The sequence below is a fragment of the Dendrobates tinctorius genome, unplaced genomic scaffold (genome assembly GCF_039654945.1).
Source record: "Dendrobates tinctorius isolate UK_male_01 unplaced genomic scaffold, ASM3965494v1 ptg000258l, whole genome shotgun sequence".
NCBI classification, from domain to species: Eukaryota; Metazoa; Chordata; class Amphibia; order Anura; family Dendrobatidae; genus Dendrobates; species Dendrobates tinctorius.
In genome coordinates, this window is record NW_027361925.1 from 4,914,865 (window position 1) to 4,929,289 (window position 14,425).

Genomic DNA, 14,425 nt, shown 5'->3' on the forward strand with positions numbered 1-14,425 from the left:
TCTTATACCTGTTAGCAGCTGTTCAGGAATAAGCACACTAAGCCCCCCCTTTGTACTTTTCTGCCTATCTTTATCAGTCTACCAAGATGAAGAAGGCAGGGAGTAGGGCACGTGGGCGTGGGCATGAAGTTTCAGCAGGGAGAGGACATGGGGATTCTGCAGGGAGAGGATGTGGGGATTCTGTGCCTGCTGCGGGCACCAGTGAGTCAGCATCCCCCAGTTTTAGCAGGCAACAGTCCTTTATGCGCAGCTTTGTAGGACCTCGCCGTACCCCACTGCTGCGGGAGGAACAAATTGAAGCCGCTGTCGGATGGATGGCAGCTAATGCATCAACTTCAATGACTTCCACGTCCTCTCAGGGCCCGGGCACTGAAGAGCAACCATCTGTCTCTTCACCACCTGACAAATTGCCCAGGCAGTCAGAGAGCCCTGGACAGGAGCCATCACAGTCTCTACTTCTGTTCTCTGAATCTGTTGGCTTGGAAAGAGGGGGCCAGCCAAGCAGCATTCAAGAATGTGAAGAAGAGGGAGTATGCAGTGATGCGCAACTTCTTTGTCCCTCTGAATCTGAAGAGGCGGGTGGGCTAGTGCCTATGGTCAGCACACCTCAGTACGCATCAGATGATGACGAGACTCAGGTGCCACTTTCTGGTGCGTACGGTGCTGGCGAGACTACCCAAGAGAAGCAGGTGTTTGAAGAGGGGAGTGTAGATGATGAGGTCCTTGACCCATCATGGCATGAGGAACAGGAAGGTGGTGGGAGCAGCTCTGAGGAAGAGATTCACCGAATGGCCAAAACAGGAGGGAGAGGGAGGGGGCAGACTTGGTTGCCTGTAGCCTCCACTTCGGCACCCGTTAGGAGCATTCCTCTTCCAAAAGCCAAAACAGGCACTCCCAAGACTTGCAGTGGTGGTCCTTTTTTGACACAGTTGCAGATGACATTTGTTTTGTCAAATGCAAGCTGTGTCATCAGAAAGTCAAAGGAGGGAAAAATGTCAGCAACCTCAATACCACAAATATGTGGAAACATGAGCGGACCAAGCACGAGCTGGACACACTGAAGACGTAGGCCAACGTACAGCACCACCTACCACCTCTTCAGCTCATGTTGGGGCCTCTTCCTGCAGCTCACACACAGCTGGTTCGGCTTCCTCACAGTATCGCCAAGGAAGAACCTCTGGCACTGTTGTCCGGAGACCCAATGACATTCCACCCACAGCACCACGTTCCCAGTCATCCTCTCACTCCCAGGCCACTCCACAGCCATCGGTAGCACAGGCATGGGATAAAAGGCAGCCATACTCGGCAAACCATCCCCGAGCACAGGCTCTGAATGCTGGCATTGCCAAACTACTGGCCCTTGAAAGGCTGTCATTCAGGCTGGTGGAGACTGACACCTTCCGGAACTTCATGGCATTGTCAGTCCCACAATACACCGTGCCCAGCCGCTTTTATTTCAGCAGGCAAGCCGTCCCTGCCCTGCAAAAGCATGTGGAGGGAAAAATTAAACATGCGCTACTAAACGCCGTCAGTAGCAAGGTCCACCTGACCACCGATGCGTGGACCAGTAACCATGGACAGGGACGATACCTTTCCCTCACTGCCCCTTGGGTCAAGGTTGTGGAGCCGGGTACAGATCTGGAGAGTGGCGCTGTACGTGTTCTGCCAACTCCACGGATTGCAGGAATCCAGTCTGTACACATTGACTCCTCCTCCTACTCAAGTTCCTCAGAATCAGCGCTGCAGGAGCATGTTACGACCAATATGAGCACAGCCGTGGCCAAACGTCAACAGGCCGTACTCAAATTAATTTCTTTGGGGAATCGAAGCCACACAGCGCAGGAGCTCTGGAATGCCATCAAGCAGGAGAGCGACGTGTGGTTTCTGCCAGCGAATCTCCAGCCAGGCTTGGTAATGTTTGATAATGGCCGAAATCTGGTGGCAGCTCTGGGCCTAGGCAACCTCACTCACATCCCATGTCTAGCACATGTGCTGAACTTGGTCATGCAGAGCTTTCTAAGGGACTATCCGGATCTTGATGCACTGCTGCACAAGGTCCGCATAGAGTGCGCTCACTTGTGGTGTTCCAGCACGGCAAGATCGCGCTTTGCAGCTCTGCAGCGCCGAATACACCTTCCGGAACATCGCATCATATGTGACCTACCCACCAGGTGGAATTCAACGTTACATATGTTGGAGCGGTTGTGTGAGCAGCAGGCAACAGTAATGGAGTACCAGCTGCATCAGGCACAAACAAGTCACACTGTGCGCCGGTCACACTTCAGCACCACTGAGTGGGCCTCTATGAAGGACATCTGCCTCGTTTTGCGTGCCTTCGATGATTCCACGCGGATGGCGAGTGCAGGTGATGCACTAGTCAGCATGACTGTCCCCCTTATCTGCCTGCTTCAAAAAACACTGCAATCACTAAGGGAGGAGGTTTTGGAAGAGGTGGAGGATAAGGAGTCACAAATGCCATCTGCTTCTGGACAGTCTGCCCTACGTGGTTCCTCACAAAGTCCCAGGCAGGGGACACTTTGTGAGGAGGATGAGGAGGAGTCAATGGAGGAGGAAGACATCTCTCCACAGGAGGGAGGTACACAAAGCTCTAGTCAGTATGTACATCGAGGGTGGGGTGATGCAGAGCAGGCAGAGATGACGCCTCAAGCAGGGGACAGTGTTTCTTTGGCAATTGGGAGTCTGTAGCACATGGTTGATTTCATGCTGCAGTGCCTGAGAAACGACCACCGCATCGCCCACATTCTCAACACGGCTGATTATTGGGTGTACACCCTCCTAGATCCTCGCTACCGGGACAACTTACAAAGCCTCATACCACCGTTGAACCGGGAGCGTAAAATGCGGGAGTACCAAAACACACTGGTGCAGTCCATCATGTTCTTCATTCCACCCGAGAACAGTGCTGCTAGTGCTTTACAAAGCAGCTCTGTGCGTCGAGGCAGTGGAGGAAGCTCTGCACAAAGAGGGAGCAGAGGCAGCGCCTCAGCACAAGGCAAGACCAGTATGACCCAAATGTGGCAAAGTTTTGTGTGTCCGCTACAAATATCTACACCATCACAGATGGCTCCAGTCAGCAGTAGGCAATGTTTCCGTCAGATGGTGACAGACTACATGTCTTGCCCTGTCAGTGTACTCACAGACGGCTATTCCCCCTTCATGTTTTGGGTCTCTAAGCTGGATACATGGCCAGAGCTTAGCCAGTATGCATTGGAGGTGCTGGCTTGCCCTGCTGCCAGTGTATTATCGGAATGCGTCTTTAGTGCCGCAGGTGGTGTACTAACAGACAGTCGCAAGCGACTATCCTCCGATAGCGTTGACCGGCTTACTTTTCTGAAAATGAACAAGGCCTGGATCTCGCCAGAATTTGCCAGTCCTCTTCCAGAATAAATAATTAGTTGACAACAGTATCCAGGTCTCCTGTTGTGTTCATGTTTCTACCACCTGAACTGTAATCCCTGGGCTTCACCACAGCCAGTTGTTGCTCAGAAGTGCCGTCTGCACAGAGAAAAACACTAGCTCCTGTGTTAGTGGGGTTCAGTAACGCCAGCTGCTCCCCTGCTGTGTGGACGGCAAAGTCTCCTGCTCGCTCCACATTGACACAACATCCGATTTTCTACTTGTTCCAAGTAGTCCTCAGCCTGCTGCATGATTGATCCTGGGCTTCAACACAGCCAGTTGTCGCTCGGAAGTGCTGTCTGCACAGAGAAAAACACTAGCTCCTGTGTTAGTGGGGTTCAGTAATGCCAGCTGCTCCCCTGCTGTGTGGATGGCAAAGTCTCCTGCTCCCTCCACATTCAAACTACTACTGATTTTTAACCGTGCTCCACTTAGGCCTCTGGCTCCACTGTCTCTAGTATTTCCCCTGGCCTCCAACCCCGCCAGTTGCTGCTCTGAAGTGGCGTCTGCACAATCCACACTTGTTCCTGTGTTACTGGGGCTCAGTCACGTCAGTTGATCCCCTGATGTGTGTCCGGCAATGCCTCCTGCTCTGTCCACATTCCCATTACTAGTAGTGGAAATGTGAACAGAGCAGGAGACATTGCCGGACACACATCAGGGGATCAACTGACGTGTCTGAGCCCCAGTAACACAGGAACAAGTGTGGATTGTGCAGACACCACTTTAGAGCAGCAACTGGTGGGGTTGGAGGCCGGGGGAAATACTAGAGACAGTCTAGCCAGAGGCCTAAGTGGAGCATGGTTACAATCAGTAGTAGTCTTCAACCTTTATAATACTTGCTGTCATGAACTCATTTTCTGCTCCACCAGTTGAGAGTTCCCCTTCCGTTCTCCCTCTGGTGGTGACAGGAGGTAGTGCTGTTGGTTTAAGTGGTAGTGATCTGCCACCTGATGAGGAAGATAACGATTGGATCTCTGGAGTATCAGACTGGATATAAGACAGCCGACGCCCTATCCGGGTGCTGGTGATTCAGTCTGCTTCTCAGATCCTGGACTTCAGCTCTCTTCCAGTCTTCTCAAGTTAAGTTTGTTTTTTGCTAATGTTCACACTTGCGCTTGTTGGTCAATTCAGTTTTTTGTGTAATCAGCTTGCCCCTGCTGGGGCTATGCTGAATTTCCACTCCTATTAATCAGTATTTGCCAATCTGCTTTTTGTTCCTTATTAGATTGGCCTCTTTTTTGCTCTGTCTCAGAATATTTCAGAGTGCTGATATAGGTTTAGAAGTCTAGTGACTTCAGGGTTAATTTTGCTATCAGAAGTGTTGGACAATATTTTTGTAGGTTTTTTTTGGCAGATTGCAGACAGTGCCTTTCCTTTCCTGTCCTTTTTAGTTAGCCGGGCCCCATCGTTTGCTCAGCCTATTTTACTGCCTTTGTTTGTAATTTCATCTTGTTTCACTGTCAATACATGTGGGGGGCTGTCTTTCCTTTGGGGTCTGCTCTGGGGCAGTTAGTTTTCTTCTTTTCCTGCTTTAGGATTATGTAGCTCTCCGGTTGTGACGAGGCGTCTAGGACCATCGTAGGAATGCTCCACGACTGCTGCTAGTTGTGCGGTTAAGTTCAGGGATCTGCAATCTGCATAGTTACCAACTTCTCTGGGTTTCTGAGACTTAGCTTGTTGTTTATTTTTTCCTCCTCGGTGACCCATTCATAACAACTTGCTGCAAGTAGGCCTCCGCCTGCTGCATGATTGAACCTGGGCTTCAACACAGCCAGTTGTCGCTCGGAAGTGCTGTCCGCACAGAGAAAAACACTAGCTCCTGTGTTAGTGGGGTTCAGTAACGTCAGCTGCTCCCCTGCTGTGTGGACGGCAATATCTCCTGCTGCATCACCTATAAAACTTGCTGCAATTAGGCCTCAGCCTGCTCCATGACCTATCCTGGGCTTCAACACAGCCAGTTGTTGCTTGGAAGTGCCGTCTGTACAGAGAGAAACACATGCTCCAGTGTTAGTGGGGTTCAGTAATGCCAGCTGCTCCCCTGCTGTGTGGATGGCAATATCTCCTGCTGCCTCCACATTCAAACTACTACTGATTTCAAACGTGCTCCAACTAGGCCTCTGTCTCCACTCTGTCTCTAGTATTTCCCCTGGCCTCCAACCCCGCCAGTTGCTGCTCAGAAGTGGCATCTGCACAATCCACACTTGTTCCTGTGTTACTGGGGCTCAGTCACGTCAGTTGATCCCGTGATGTGTGTCCGGCAATGTCTCCTGCTCTGTCCACATTCCCACTACTAGTAATGGGACAGAGGCCTAGTTGGAGCACGTTTAAAATCAGTAGTAGTCTACAACAGATATTAAACTTGATGAAATTAGGCCTCAGCCTACACCCTGATTGACCCTGGGCTCCAACATCGCCAGTTGCTGCTCAGAAGTGTCTTTGGCATGGGTACTCCCTCCTACCCATCATGGTTCCAGCACGCCTGCTGTTTCCGGGGAGTGTCAACATCACTTTGCCACCAATGCGTTGTCCTGTCGTGTTGCGGTCGGGTTAGCCAAGTCTATGGTGCCTGCAGTTTAGGTGCTTCCTATGTGGGCTGCGGCTTCTGGTAATAAAGGCTGGTTCCGTAGTGCCAATAGGACAAGCACCCCCTGAAGAACTGTGGGTTTCGGTAACTGCAGCCGGCTCGCGGCCTTGCAACTTTGTCTTTGTCATGGGTACCTTCTGCTGCCCATCCGGGTTCCAGCACCATCAGCTGGTTCTCGGCAGTGCCTTTGGCCTAGGTGCCTCCTTCTCGGTATCTGAGTTCCTGCAATGCCTGCTGGTCCTTGATAGTGCTTTGTAGCACAGGTACCTCCTGCTTAGTAACTGTGTTCCAGCACCGTCAGCTGGTCCACGGTTGTGCCATTGGCTCTTGTTCCTTCTGCTGCCCCACTGGGTTCCAGCACCGTCAGCTGGTCCTCGCTATTTCCATTGGCTCTTGCAGCTTCTGCTACCCATCCGGGTTCCAGCATTGTCAGCTGGTTCTCGGCAGTGCCTTTGGCCTAGGTGCCTCCTTATCGGTATCAGAGATCCAGCAATGTCTGCTGGTCCTTGGTAGTGCTTTGTAGCACAGGTACCTCCTGCTTAGTAACCGTGTTCCAGCACCGTTAGCTGGCCCACGGTTGTGCCATTGGCTCTTATTCCTTATGCTACCCCTCCGGGTTCCAGCACCATCAGCTGTTCCTCACTAGTTCCATTTGCTCTTGTTCCTTCTGCTAACCATCCGGGTTCCAGTACCGTCAGCTGGTTCTCAGCAGTTCCTCAGCCTTCTTGTACCTTCTGCTACTTTTCCAAGTTCGAGCTTGTGGAAATGGTTTTTGGTTCTCACTCTGGATCTCTCTGACGACGACCCTGAAGACAACGACCCTGAAGACCACACCGAAGAAGACCAAAAAGATGACCCTGAAGAAGATGACCAAGAGGACAAAGAACATGAAGACAACCACCAAGATGCAGAACAACAAGAGACAGAAGACCAAGAAGCAGAAAAACCAAAAGCAGAAGAACATTAAGCATAAGACTAAAAATCAGAGCAAATGATATTATCTAAATTATAAGCAGAAGAAGACTAAGCATTGTATGGGGGTGAGTCCGTTCCTCCTCGTGGTGCCCCTGGAAAATGCCTGCTGCTGCAGGCCAAACTGAACGCGGACAAATCCTGTTGTAAATCTTTTGTGACAGGCAGAACGGAAGGTGTAATCTTCAAACTTTTATAGATAACAACTACAGGAATGCCAGTCACAAATAAGAATATGATGAAGAAGAAGTAGAATTGGAAGAAGAATAATAGTTGAATAAGAAGAATATGAAGAATGTATAAAAAATGATAATAGGAAGAAGGTGAAGAAGAAGAAGATGAATAAGGTGAAGAAGTTGATGAAAAAGATGCTGCTGCTAAGGATGATGAAGGAGAAAGTGTGGGAGAAGTAAAAAACAAGGTGAAGAGCATGTTAGTAGTGAAACTTACACATCTGACAAAATAAAAAAAAAGGGTAACATAGTCAATATCTTTGTAACTCCGAACGTCTTTAAAAATAAATAAATAAATAATTCCTGCTATTCCATTTGATTGGGCTAAACCTCTATGGCTTTAATGTCGCCTACACCTCCCACAATACATTCTACTTTATTATTAGTTGCTTTTCTTCATGTAGAATTAACCTACAAGGAAAGAAAAAGTTTTTTTTAATTTCGATATTTCTGTCCCATAGACTTGAATGGACCTTCCGGGATCGGAATCGGCGATACCCGATACTTTTTGGATATCGGCCGATCCAATCCGATCCGATATTTTTCAATATTGGATGGTATCGCTCAACACTAGTCGTCATCCTTCATCATTTTGGCAATGCAGGGGTCCCTTTTTAGGATCCGCAAGGCATAATCACACATGTGGGCCAATGTGCCAGGTGTCAATAATGCACTGCCACTGCTCGGTGGAGTTGCACTTTCTGGCAAATCCACATCCCTACAGTCACGCACAAACACTGTACCTGACCTTGGAATGTCAACATTTTCTCTTGCCCCCTGAGAAGCATCCTCGTGCCCAAAATAATCATCCCCCTCATCTTCCTCCTCCTCTTCCTCTTCTTCTTCTGCCTCCACCTCATCCAGGACAGTTCCCTGACCAGACAATGGCTGACTGTCAGCAAGGCTTCCCTCCTCCTCTGCTGCAGATGCCAGATCCTTAATGTGCATCAAACTTTGCATGAGCAGATGCATAAGTGAGATGCTCATGCTTATGATGGCGTCGTCTGCGCTTACCAGCCATGTGCATTCCTCAAAACACTGAAGGACTTTACAGAGGTCTTTCAGCTTTGACCACTGCATACCCGACAATTCCATGTCTTCCCTCAAACTGCCTGCCCATGTATTCTCCCACAAATGCATTACAGCCTGCCTCTGTTCGCACAGCCTCTCAACCATGTGCAGGGTGGAGTTCCACCTTGTTGCAACGTCTATGATTAGGCAGTGCTTGGGGAGGTGGAGCAATCGCTGCAGCTTCTGCATACGACTGGAATGTATGGCCGAGCGACGGATGTGCGAGCACAGTCTTCGCACCTTATGGAGCAGGGATGTTAACTCCTGATAATTATTAAGGAAGCACTGCACCACCAGCTTCAAAGTGTGACCCAGGCAAGGTATGTATGTAAGTTTTGCAAGGGCTATGGCTGCCACAAAATTACAGCCGTTATCACTGACTACCTTGCCTGGCTCAAGATGTAGACTGCCCAACCATGACTCAGTTTGTTGTTGCAAGTAGTCGGCCAGTACCTCCGCGGTATGTCTGTTGTCACCCAAAGACATCATCTTTAACACAGCCTGCTGACGCTTGCTACTAGCTGTTCGATAGTGGGACACTTCGTGTGCAACACTGCCAGCTGCGGATGGAGTGCTTGTGCGACTGCGCTCTGTGGACGAGCTTTCGCTTATGGAAGAGGAGGAGGGTCGAAAGCCTATAGCCAACAGTGTCCTATACCCTGGGCTAGGCAGCACTGTTCCACCGCCGCTGTCCCCTGTGGAGCCTGCATCCACCACATTAACCCAGTGCGCAGTGATGGACACGTAACGACCCTGGCCATGCATCTGTTGTGAGGTGCACCTTTCCACTCACTGATTGCTTGAGTGAATGGACAATGCGGTCTTTCACATGCAGGTGGAGGGCTGGGATGGCTTTTCGAGAAAAGAAGTGCCGACTGGGTAGGTCATAGCGTGGGTCTGCATAGGCCATGAGCTCACAGAAAGCTTCGCTTTCAACCAAACGGTAGGGCATCATCTCTAATGAGATTAGTTTGGCAATGTAGGCATTCAAACACCGTGTACGCGGATGAGAGGATGAGTACTTTCTTGTCCTACTCAGAGTGTCTGGTAGGATGAGCTGGACTGGAGAGCTGCTTATGGGGGAAGTAGCGATGGACTGGACGGAGTGAGAGAGGGTTGGTGATGGTATTGGTGGTGATGGCCTAGATTCAGTGTTGTGTTGCAAAACCATTGTGATTCCCTGAGTGCTTTGGCCTTGCGACGACACCTCAACATTTAGTGCTGGTGGTGTGCTTAACGGTGACGGTGGTCTTACAGTGGGGGAAGCGATGGAGTGTTGCTGGCTACCTTCAGTCGGAGCAGGTGCACATGTGCTACCTGAGGTTTTGTAGTCCATCCACACTTGCAAGTGCATGTTGGTTAAATGTCTAAGCATGCAACTGGTATTCAAATTTCAGAGTTGTTTACCTCGGCTAAAGGTCCTTCCGCAATTCTTACAGGTAGCCTTTGCCTCATCGGTAGGATTTTGGACAAAGAAGTACCACACTGCACTCTTCCTACTATGGTATACATTTTCTGGTCTTGCACGCTGTGCTAAGTTGACCCTCTGGCCAAGCTGTCCTGCAACTCTTTTAGTTTTTGGTCCACGTTTTTTGGACAGCTACGGGCCTGCCAGATAACCGCTGCTGTGATGTCAATGCCTGCTGCGGATCCTTCTCCTTATCTGAACTACTGCCAGCGCCACCCTCCTCCCCCAATGGATGCCAATTCGGGCCAAGAACTGGACATCACCTCCTCTTCAAAGTCATCTGCACCTTCCTCTTTACCTTCCTCTGTGTCACCATGTAATGTGGTATAGTATGCAGGAAGGGGCACCTGAGTTTCATCAGGGTCAGATCCTGGCTCAGTAGACTTCAAGGGCAATGTAGTGCTCTGGGTCAATGTACCAGCAGAATCATCTATCAGTGGCTGTGCATCAGTGCACTCCATGTCAGATTCTTCTTGGACTGGGGAATTCAGGATTTGACTGGATAACCCAGGCATGGTATGTGAAAAGAGCTCCATAGAGTAATCTGAAGTGTGGGTTGCCGCATCCTTAACTTTTGGTGGGGGTGAAGGACACAAGGAAAGGTGTTTTTCCTGACCAGAACCCTGCACTGACGACTCCGTGCTTGCAGGTTTCGAACGTTCAGAAGAGGAGGCAATAGAGCTGGTGGCTGTTTCGGCAATGTACGCCAAAACCTGTTCCTGATTCTGATACAGTTCTGGTACCCGAACCAAACTTTGGAATAAAGTTTGGGTCAGGTACAGAACCCGGACATTCACAGATCATCAACTCTCCTATGTGGATATATTCTTGAGGATCATGCGCCATTGGTTTACAATAATAGAACGACAAATTCAAGAAATCGGTAGCATTTAGACCAGGTAAAGATGTTTTTTTTTTAATAAGGATATGTCAGTTGAACCCTAAACAACTGACCATAGAACCATAAGAATTTAATTTTCTTTTTATGTAAAGTGGCAAATTACACTTGACATTTATATTTAATTTTGAATAGGCATGAGATTAATAAACATTAGAGTTTACAGCTGAAGGCATTATATGATTGATGGTTGCACAATAATGTAAGCAGTCCAGTTGCACTTGTTTGTTTAGGATTATACCTGGTGATATGAAAACAGTGAATAAAAAAGTGACATGACAGTTATGTAATGCGGATAAGCTGGCTTTCAATTCCACCTGACGTACATTCACAGAAACTGCGTAATGAAGGGACATAATAAGTATGAGGGATTTTCCAAAAGTGCTATTGTTTTGCTTAAAGGGGTTGTCCAGTCTAGAAAGGCAAGTCTGTAGTCACTCTACGCGACTGCATAATTGTGAATCTGTCTAGCGCACGCATTGTACTCTGCAAGGATTCACTGCAGTGTGCCGCAAATGCCGGTCAAATATGTATACTCCCAGCCAGAACTCATCTATTGGGCATAACCTCGTTCAATATGAATTAGTGGTTATATGCTTATTTTCTTTGTTCTCTTTTTGTATTTTATTATTTTTGAATATAAAGTACCAATATGTGTATTGATTTTGACATTTGGTATAATATGTAGTCATGTGATAATCACTATATAAGGAATACCCAAAGGATATAACACATGTGCAATGTATATGCAATTCCACAGTTGTTTTTTTACCATTGTAGTGTTCCAACATGTGAGTGGATGGGGATTACCCACTTTGCAGGTCTTGGAGGTAAACATTGCCACATTCAGAGTTAAAACGAGTCCTTTCGGTTTATTTGCTCCATAAACCTCACAGTAACAAAACACGGTTTCCAGCCTTCACAGCAGTCAAAGCAACAAAACAGTCCTTAGCTGGGCTGTGTTCCCTCAGGCCCTGTTCACACACAGGCCAGGGCAATGTCCATAACAGAGCTCTATCTGCAGCCAGACACAGGAATAGCCTTTAGCTCAGGCGAGAGCAAGCATAACAATGTCCATTACTTCAGGCTCAGTCCTGGAGCCTCAGCAAAACACAGGAGGCTTATCCCTCCTCACATACAGCCAGCATACATAGGCCTCACCGGGTCAGCAGCCTCAGCACGTGGTCTTCAGGAAGGTAGCCCACCTTCCTCCACCTAGGCCTGCTGGGACCTTCCACATGGCCCAATCAGATCCATGCACTCTCTCTCATGTGACCAGACCTCAGGTACCTTATATGGTCCATAACCACACCCACATGTGATCACATGACTATGACCTCACTAAATGTCCTATTACACACATCCACACACAGGCTTCCCTGACACATTGTAGCAGAAACATCAGCAGTACCTCTGCTGATCAATACTCGAGCGTGCATCTCAAGGCCACCTAGAGTACCTTGGGATACACAGCGGTCATTCAGCATCCTATACCCATTACCACAATGGATATGCCTGTGTGGTCACTACACCACACCATGTTCACTAAATGCTAAAACTTACCTGCCATTATGATTCTCCAGGTTATTATGAGTTCATAGACAGAAAAAAATATGTCTAGGTTCTTTTTTATACAAGTGGTGAAAAGAAAAAATCCCCCAAAATTTTCTGATATCTTAGCATTTCCATCTTCCGTGATCTCGAGTTGGGTGAGGGCTTATTTTTCGGTGCAGATACGATCTTTTGATTGCTCGGTATTGCATTTCAATGCAATTTTGCAGCAACCAAAAAAAATGTAATTCTGGCATTTTGACTTCTTTTCTCGTTACGCTGCTTAGTGATTGGGTTAATTCTTTTTTATACTGATAGATTGGGTTAATTGTTTTTTTGTATTGATAGATCTGGCGATTATGAATGTCACAATACCAAATATGCGTATATTTAGTTTTTTTTGTTGTTGTTTTATTTTGAATGGGGGAAAGGGGGGTGATTTGAACTTTTATATATTTTTTATTTTTTTAATATTTTTAAAAACTTTTTTTTTACTTTTTACATACTTCAATAGTCTCCACGGGAGACTATAAGCTGCACTACTTTGATCGCTTGTGCTACACCTGTGTGTAGCAGAAATGAGCGGTGCACATAGCAATCTGGCTACGATAACCATAGAGGTCTGCTGGAGACCTCTGGTTGTCATGCTGACCCATTGGTGAGCCGCGAACATGCGATGGGGTCACCGACGGGCGGGATAAAGGACGCGATTCTGGTAGGCACAAATTAATAGCCGCTGTCAGAGATTGACAGCGGCATTTAACTAGTTAACAGCTGTGGGTGGATTCAGAATCCACCCGTGGCTGTTGCGGGCACATGTCAGCTGTATAGATCAACTAGCATGTGCCTGGAAAGGTGCAGGCTCAGGGCCGGTGCCCGCACTAAACAGGGGGAGTCCAACGTGGGCGTATTATTACGCCCAACAATGGAAAGGGGTTAAGTAAAACAATAGCATTTTTTGAAAATCATTCAAACTTCAGGTATGAAGCAATTCCACACGCTAGAAAACAACCTCACCAATCTACAACACATATCAATGAACTCCTCTCATTGTTACCTTCACACCAGAGATCAGTATTTTCTTGACACTGTCCACTATAAGTTAGCACAGATATAACTTGTAACATGCAACAAAAAACTTTACAGACTTTCTAGGAATTGGGACACTCTTCATTCTCTTGATCTTACTCACAAGAAGCAGCAGCACCAAACCCTCTAATAAATCTCTTCAATGCGCTATGTTCTACAATCAAACTATCCCGGCAATTCTGGTCTTCAGCCCACCAACCCACTCATATTGGACAAGATTAGACCCAAAAGCCACATAGACCAATAATAGTCTATCCAGATGCTATATGTGTGTTAGGGCTGGCGGAACACACAAAATAATAAAGATGGTAATAAGGTGCGTTCGCAGCCCGAGGTCCACCATGCAGGGGTGGTAACCTGCTGCTCAGTAATGGTGGATGCTATATGGCGGCATACTATAAAGACACATGCGGGTTATCGTCACCCGGTGTGTACTGGGGCGGACTCTGTTGCTTCACAGAGCCGCACTACCGCTGAACATAAACGCCGGAGCCTGTTTGTGCTCACAGAGCTCGGCTAAAAGAGCGCACAGTGTATGGCCACAGAACGCTACCCCAAGGAGACGGGGTTAGGGTCCCTCTAGGCCCACTGAGTGTGCGGCATCGCTGCCACAAGCGCCGCTAAAGACGCTGGCAGTGAAGAGTGGAGCACGTGCACTGAGGCGTGCTGGATCACTGGTGAGGACCAATGTCTGACTCAAACCCTGACCTACCTACACCTAAGCCTGGGCGCTAGCAGGCTAGGCTGCACAACACATGCGTACCAAGGGAGGGGTTTCATAATGAGTCAGTCACCAGATACATTCATACGTGCATACATCTCTCACACCTTATAGTCTGTAAATACAGTCTATCCTAGCGCATGGGCGAGCGGCCATGCAAACCTTTTATAGCCACGGGCGTCCTGGACTTTCCTGGCTTCTCGGATGGGCCAATCCAAACACGAGCAGGACCTGAGCACGTGACCCTCGATCTCCAATGGGAAATCACTCCACGGGCATGCTCAGTGGGCGGACATGAGGACTTAGTCCCTGGAGAATCTCGCTGCTGAGCAGCATGCATTGTCATAGCTGTGCCAGAGGTCGCAGCAGCAAGCAAACCCACGGAGTTGGCCAGGGCAGAGCGCCGGGACCGACGAAT

General features: G+C 48.3%; 1 protein-coding gene across 4 annotated transcripts in view; it reads right to left on the reverse strand.

Annotated features, from left to right (window-relative positions):
* The window catches only part of LOC141069332 (membrane-spanning 4-domains subfamily A member 4A-like), a 284,745-nt gene that overhangs the window by 219,697 nt on the left and 50,623 nt on the right, over positions 1-14,425 (reverse strand). The window contains exon 1 of one of the 4 annotated variants that reach the window (XM_073558808.1): positions 14,170-14,243. The exons of 2 other annotated variants lie outside the window; for them this stretch is intronic. The gene's annotated coding sequence lies outside the window, so the exon portion shown is untranslated. Of the gene's footprint in view, positions 1-11,807; positions 12,015-14,169; positions 14,244-14,425 lie in introns of those variants that run through there. One more of the 4 variants, XM_073558806.1, reaches the window with a different exon arrangement.